At 39.4% G+C, this 6,978-nt stretch overlaps 1 long non-coding RNA gene across 1 annotated transcript; it reads right to left on the bottom strand.

The window, feature by feature from the left end:
• Positions 1–4,803: 4,803 nt before the first annotated feature.
• Positions 4,804–6,761, bottom strand: LOC133780518 (uncharacterized). The gene is made up of 3 exons (XR_009869382.1): positions 6,586–6,761; positions 6,425–6,503; positions 4,804–4,875 (listed from the first exon to the last, which is right to left on the bottom strand). It is a non-coding gene; the product is annotated as an uncharacterized LOC133780518 (long non-coding RNA).
• Positions 6,762–6,978: the final 217 nt, after the last annotated feature.

Here is a 6,978-nt window from a genome sequence, read left to right on the forward strand (position 1 = left end):
GTCCTATGGGGATATAGGACTATGGCCTGTACATCGACAGGACATACCCCGTTCTCTCTGGCGTACGGTTGCGAGGCTATGTTGCCAGTTGAGGTCGAAATTCCCACAATTCGAGCCCCGCTTACGATTAAGCCTCGAACCATTCTCAGCTCAAAGAAACTCTTGACCTGATCGAAGAAAGAAGGAACGAAGCTCAGCTAAAAAATGATGCATACCAACATCGAGCTACCCGGTACTTCAACAAAAGAGTTCGAGATCGAAAATTCGGTGTGGGAGATTTAGTGCTGAGGCGTGTATTCTTGGCAACACGGGATCCAGCAGCTAGCATGCTCGAGCCAAATTGGGAAGGACCCTACCAGAAAGAGTCAATCATCCGACCCGGTGTTTACAAGTTGGCGAGATTGGATGGAAGTCCAGTACCGCGAGCATGGAATGGCGAACACCTACGACCTTACTATCAATAGTATAGGAAGGGTGTTGCCTGTAACCATTCTTGTTTATCTGTACTGTTTTTTCTATTTTTGGATTTTGTCAAATAAAGGTTGATTTCGTTTAATATGCTATATTTTTTGCAATCTCTCTTAATTTAATAACCTATGGTCACACTCATAGGATATTAAGGGGGCATTAGTGGTATATATACCATCAGCTTGAAAAATAAAATAACATATACGAAATACATACAAGTGTTTGGATATAACCAGATACGCGAGCTAAGATAGTTTGGATGTAACCAAGCTATCAAGCACAAAAAAAATAGTTTGGATATAACCAAGCTATCAAACACAAAAAAAAAAAACGTACAAGTGTTTGGACGTAACCAAATACGCGAGCTAAGACAGTTTGGATATAACCAAGCTAGCAAAAAGATAAAATGTTTGGATGTAACCAAATATGCAAACTAGATTAAAATGTAAGTGTATGGATTACAAACCTAACACGACCTTAATAGGTTTGGAACAAACCAGCTAAAACTAAGCGGAAGTAAGTTGGAGCATAACCCACTTCGTGTTAAGTCGAGATCGAGGCTGGAATATCTTGCAAGACAATAGTTTCGACCTTATAACTTCGGAAAGCTAACCAAGGACGAGGAAAAGTAACTAAAAAGTAAGATATAACTAAACCATTTGCATTACACACCATACAAGTACTTTTGGGTGCATGGTTAAAGTAATATTCGACCTTGACAAATAACGCGATCGGAAGCGGATAATTCGAGAAAACTGTGCATGAATGCATTGAACCTCGAGCTTAAATCCAAACTATGTTTGTGTGATTAAACAGGCATATATAACTCTTTAATATAAAATGTGCAAAATATTTCAACCCGAAAAATTGTACCAGCCCCATGGGCATAAAAATAAAAGAAAACAATTACAAAAGTAAAGGGACGCAACCCCGAGGTATCATCTAAAGAGAAGGAGCAATCTCCTTGGCCTTCTCAGCATTCTCCTTGGCCTTCTCAGCATCAGCGACCTCCCCAGCTCCCTCTGCCCCATCATGAGCAACCTCCTCATCCTCTAGTCGAGCCTGCCATTTGGCTACGAGTTTCGTCTCAAGATGGCCCAAGAAGCTGGTATCGAGGTCGATATTGTTGGCCCATATTCTGTACATGGCCAGGTCGACTGCCCGATCCTTTTTCTCCTTAAACTCTTCAAGAACACAAGCCTTTTCGCCGTCAATGATCTCAAAAGTGGCGGCCTTATCTTCTTCGAGCTTGGCATTGACCCCCTTGAGCCGAGTATTTTCCTTCTCAAGCTCTGCGAGCCTGGCGTTCTGCTTCTCAAGCTCGAATATCTTGCCCTTAAGCTCCTCGGCTCCAGCCTCAACCTTTGCCTTTGTTTCCCTGAGCTCATCACTCAGTTTGAGCTGAAGATCCTTCGCCTCCTGAGCATAGGACTTGCTCGAGTGGATCTCATTATTCAATTTATAGTTTAGCTGAGCAGAAACAGCAAGAGCCTGGCATACAAAGAAATCAACATTAGCATATGGACAGTCTATAAATACAGCTAGTAGCGAGAAAAGAAAAGTTACAGCGACAGTAAGCTCGACACTCTTCTCATAAAGTGTGTTGCAGTCTCGGGCGTTGTTCAAAAACTGCCAGTGAGGAGCGTCAAAGCTGCTAAAGCTCTGATCCTCTCGAGACAGAATGTCCGAGCCCAGCGTAGCCCCATGGGGCCCGGCAGCATTGTCAACTACATACTCATCAACGTGAGTAGAAACTGAAAATTTGCGGGTTAGGGAAGCCGAGGGTTTTTTCGAAGGTGGGTCGAGCGTTGAGTGAACCAGGATGGGAGATTGGGGCTCGACCATAGTGGATGTCCCGACCTATGGAGTCGGCTCCACAGCGGAGCTCGTGGCAGGCGGAGCTGGTGGAGGAGGTGTCTTTTCAGTCCTCTTAAGGACCTTGGCGGGTCGGTCAATCTTTCGCGACCCCCTGGGATGCTTACTCCTCTTGGCTCCGCCACTCTCAAGGATGTTGTCAAGATCGGAGTCCATCTCGCCTACACAGTTACACCACAATATGAGTTATCAAAAAAATAAAGTAACTCAGCATCATGCAAACATACATGGGACAAAAAGCCAAGTGGAGAGAAACGTAATTGGAACTCTCCCCCGAGCTTGAGCTCGGCGACCACGAAATTCCCCCATCTTCAGAAGAGGCGGGGGGAGTATCTTCCCTATAGGTGGACGTCAACCTCGAAAAGTCCCTATAGTCTTTGGTCCCATATTGGACAGCTATTCCGTTCAATACCTCGTTTAGGCTATACATGATGTCGTATTTCCCGAGCCAGCTATCGAACCTATGAACCCGTTCATCTACCCAAGACCATACATAAAAATGGTTCCTATCATCCTCAAACAATACTAACCTATCGGGTTTATGCTTTAATAGGGAGGGGGACCACATATTCGAGCTTAGGATGATTGTACCTTGCTCATCCGAGCCTGAGCTTGAGGCCTCGTCGTTGGCCTCGTTCCCTGATTGTGGACTCCTTTGATGAATTGGAGGCAGAAGCCTCGCCTCTCTCCTTGGGGGGAGGTTGCCCATTGGCAAAGGCACGAGCTCCCAACGGTCGTATTTTTTATTGGACCAATCCAATGTGGACTGATCCTCTCCCAAGAGCCCACAAGCTCGAAGCTTGTCTTCGTGCAAGAGATAGGAAAGGGATCTCTTGCCATAAGGAAGTTAGAGCATAGTCTCTCTGCGCTCCTTCATCTCGTCAGAGGGGGTGGGGCGATGATAGTTGGCTGGAAAGTTAAGCACATTTTAGCTAAGCTCGATCCAAAGGATGAGGCCAATCTCAGAGCGTGTTTTCCACCGAAAGGAAAGAAGGTGGACATGTTGTGGGAAATCCCGAAATATCAGGGAAAAAAGGTGGCGGTTGTTAAAAAGGTGATATTTTTGGGAATCGTGCATTCTTTAAAAAATAGAAAATCCCTGATTTTTTACCCAATGTCTTGGTGTGCAAGATGTAACGACCCGGGTTTTCAAGACTCGATAATGCGGAAATATAAATGTTTTCATTTAACAAAATGTCTCAAAAACCCATAGAAAGAAAAACTTTTTAAAAAGTCGTATGGCCATACTTAACATTTAGTTACAAACATGTTTTACAAAGATTAGAGTGAGCCTAGTTTAGGAAAATTACACAACATTTCCAAATATAAAAAGGCTTCCCAAAAGGTCGGTCCACATGTACATTTGCAAGGAAGACTCCAGCGCTCACTGCTCTGCCCTGCCCTTGCCCTTACCTACAACATGAAACAACTAGGTAAGCGAAAACGCTTAGTAAGATCAACTTTCAAACAAAGCAGATAGAGAAATAGGGATCCGGACCCTACACAATCAATTTCAAGAATGCTAAAGCATCCTGGCAAACTTATGGTCATGCCTGATAACCAAGGATAAATTAATTCCTATCTAGATAAAAAAAATCCTGCACTCAGAAAATCCCAGAACAAGCAGATATATTATATCACAACTATATCTTACCAACAATTATATCCCTGCACTCAGAAAATCCCAGAGCAAGCAGATATATTATATCACAACTATATCTTATCAACAAATATATCCCTGCACTCAGAAAATCCCAGAGCAAGCAGATATATTATATCACAACATAATTCGAGACCAACGCTCGACAATTTCCAAGAATTCATGCGTAACGCGCCCTCCAACATAATTGCTAATCTGTAAAAGAGAACCGAGTCCCCACACTAAGATCTAGCCAATAAATATTCTCATCAAGGGTAACTATCGTGTTACCTAGGGCATCGCTACTTATTCAAGAGTGTAATCCAATTTACACGGTTTTACGGAGACTTCTATGTTAATCAGTGGTGCTGGTGAGCAGTTGCCCCTAGGGTGTTCAGCCTCACTCAATCTTGGCAACCCCTAGTGTCTCTAGGCACTCTCACTGAATGGCCAATATTCACGGCTGCTATCCGGGAATAACTTATCAGAGCACTTGCTCGGATTCTAATCGTCCAATGATTAAGTAAGCATGAGGGCCCCTAGGTCCCATTTATCTTGGCGCCCCTAGGTTTAACCAGCTTATCCTCATCTCATGGCCACTCGTCTCGGTAATGAACCGGACATAAATAAAATCAAGCAGTGTGACGGGGATCAACCGTCTAGGATATGACGGACTTCTACCGTTCATATTTTCTAAATCAGCACTCACTAGACTAACGTCTCTAAGCAACTTTCTATGACAGCCTATGTATATGCATGTATCTCTATACTAACATACAAGACAATAATCATTTCATGTTGCGGCCATACAATATAAGTTGACTTACTTGGAGTCCTTAGCGCTCAGCAAGTTTTCACCCTCCAACGTTCAGTCCAGTTACGCTTAGCCAATACTGTAGTTATCCATACAGTATACTCGGATTAATTATGGCACTCATAATTCATTATTATTATTTTGGGCAGTTTGGTCATTTTAATAAAAGTCATTTGTAAGGATTTACAATCCTTATTTGGTTTTAAACCCATTAAGGAAAGTTATACAAAATATTCGAGACTAAACCCTAAGTCTCGGGGAGACCTATCCTAAGGTCTCGATACCTAGGCTCGGGTATCACAATGGTATTTCCCCACAACCCGCTAAAAAGCTTACTCTTTCAAGGTATCGCTATTAACCCGCACTTTCGACTAGTCGGTTAAAATATGTAAGATTTTAGCCGGTATTATATCCAGAAAATACAAATAAATTCCTTAATTATTTTTAAAGAAAATAAACTCTTTAAATTTTCCTTTTATTTTTCTTAAGGTTTTAATATCTAAAAACCGTTTTAAGAAAATTGCCTAATTTGTCTTAATTAGGAAAACCGTTATAAATTTCTCATCTTGACTAATTAATTTTCCAAATGCAATTAATCAATTTTTACTTACTAGAAAAATAATTCATTTAATTATTTTCTCAAAATATAGGGTTTTAAACCATCTTTTAATTTATTAACTATTAATAAATTAAATCTCTTATTTTTAGAAAGAATAAAAACTCTTTAATAAAAATAATTCATTTAAACTCAAATGGTTAATTTTAGTGAAAATATGATTTCAAGACTTACCATTTTATATCTTGAAATAAACAAAATTTTACTTTTTACCTTATGTTCCAAAATCTCATTTTTACACTAAGTGTGAAAAACCTATTTTTCACATTTTTAACTACATACTTCGTTAGTTCATAACTTGAAATTTACTAACCCAATTGTTACCAAAATTTCCCAATTCCATTTTTGTTATGCCATTTAGGCCTTTGTAAAATCTTAGGTCAAAATGAGCATTTTTTATTGGTGAAATCATTTTCCAACAATGAGGTAAAAATGACCTTATTTTCAAGTCTTTATTTTTTCCAAACTTTGACAGTTAATAACTTTCAAACCGTTCAATATTTTCTTACAAAATTTTACAGTGGAATAATAGGTTATGCCAGTAATATGTCCACAAAATTTTAGAAAAAACTCGGTTCATTTGCCCTATACAGTGGCTGTCCAAACTTGGTTCCGAAAATAAGAATACGAAAAAAACAGTTTTTTACCTAAACTTTGAAATAGCATAACTTACTCATTTCTAAACATTTTTTAGTGTTTCAAATGCTCAATTTTATGTACTCAATCTCAAAAACATCACAGTACAATTTAATTTTACAAAAACAATATAAAGTGGCTGCTTGACCCCTTGGAAGTCACAGCTTAAAACATGTTTTGTTTTAGGGTATCCTACAAAACCCTTGGGGGTTTTGGTTCCCATTTTCAAAAATCAATACACATGCATCATAAAAATTATTAAACAACTACCATAACCTTATTACATAACCAACAAGAAACTTTAAGCATTAGATATACAAAATAATGATTAAAACTAAAAACCCTACAACAAAATCATCAAAAGTAAAATTTTTACCTCTTTGGTGTTCTTGCTTAAGGTTTGGACCTTCCTATTAGCTTTGGCTCCTCCAAAACCTTTCAAAAACCCTAACCAACTTCCCCCAACAACATAGTTAATTAGCTATTTGAAACTCTAAGCTTAAAACTTTACAAAAGCCTAGATTAGTGAAGGTTTACCTTAGGGAAAATACTTCCTAGACCAAGACTTAGCCTCCAAGTTTCTTTGGTGTTCTTGGGGTTGAAAATGGAGAGAACACTTGAGAGAGTCTTCAAAAATCAGATGAGAGTGAATGAGGGAGGGAGAGTGGTCGGATTTGGGGGTTAGAATGGCTCACACAACTCTTCAAAATATCACAAAACACTTGAGTGCTTTTTTACCCACTTGCCCACTTGACTTCTTACACCTTTTTCACTCTCATTAAGTTTTAATCACCAAACTTACTATTAATTAATTAAATTAAATGTCTCTCATATTTAATTTAATTAACCACAAAATAAAATTTAACCTAAGGTCCATTCATGGAATAAAATTCCCTATTTCGGCAAAATTAGGCATTTACCACAAAATGC

Source organism: Humulus lupulus, chromosome 5 (assembly GCF_963169125.1).
Source record: "Humulus lupulus chromosome 5, drHumLupu1.1, whole genome shotgun sequence".
NCBI lineage: Eukaryota > Viridiplantae > Streptophyta > Magnoliopsida > Rosales > Cannabaceae > Humulus > Humulus lupulus.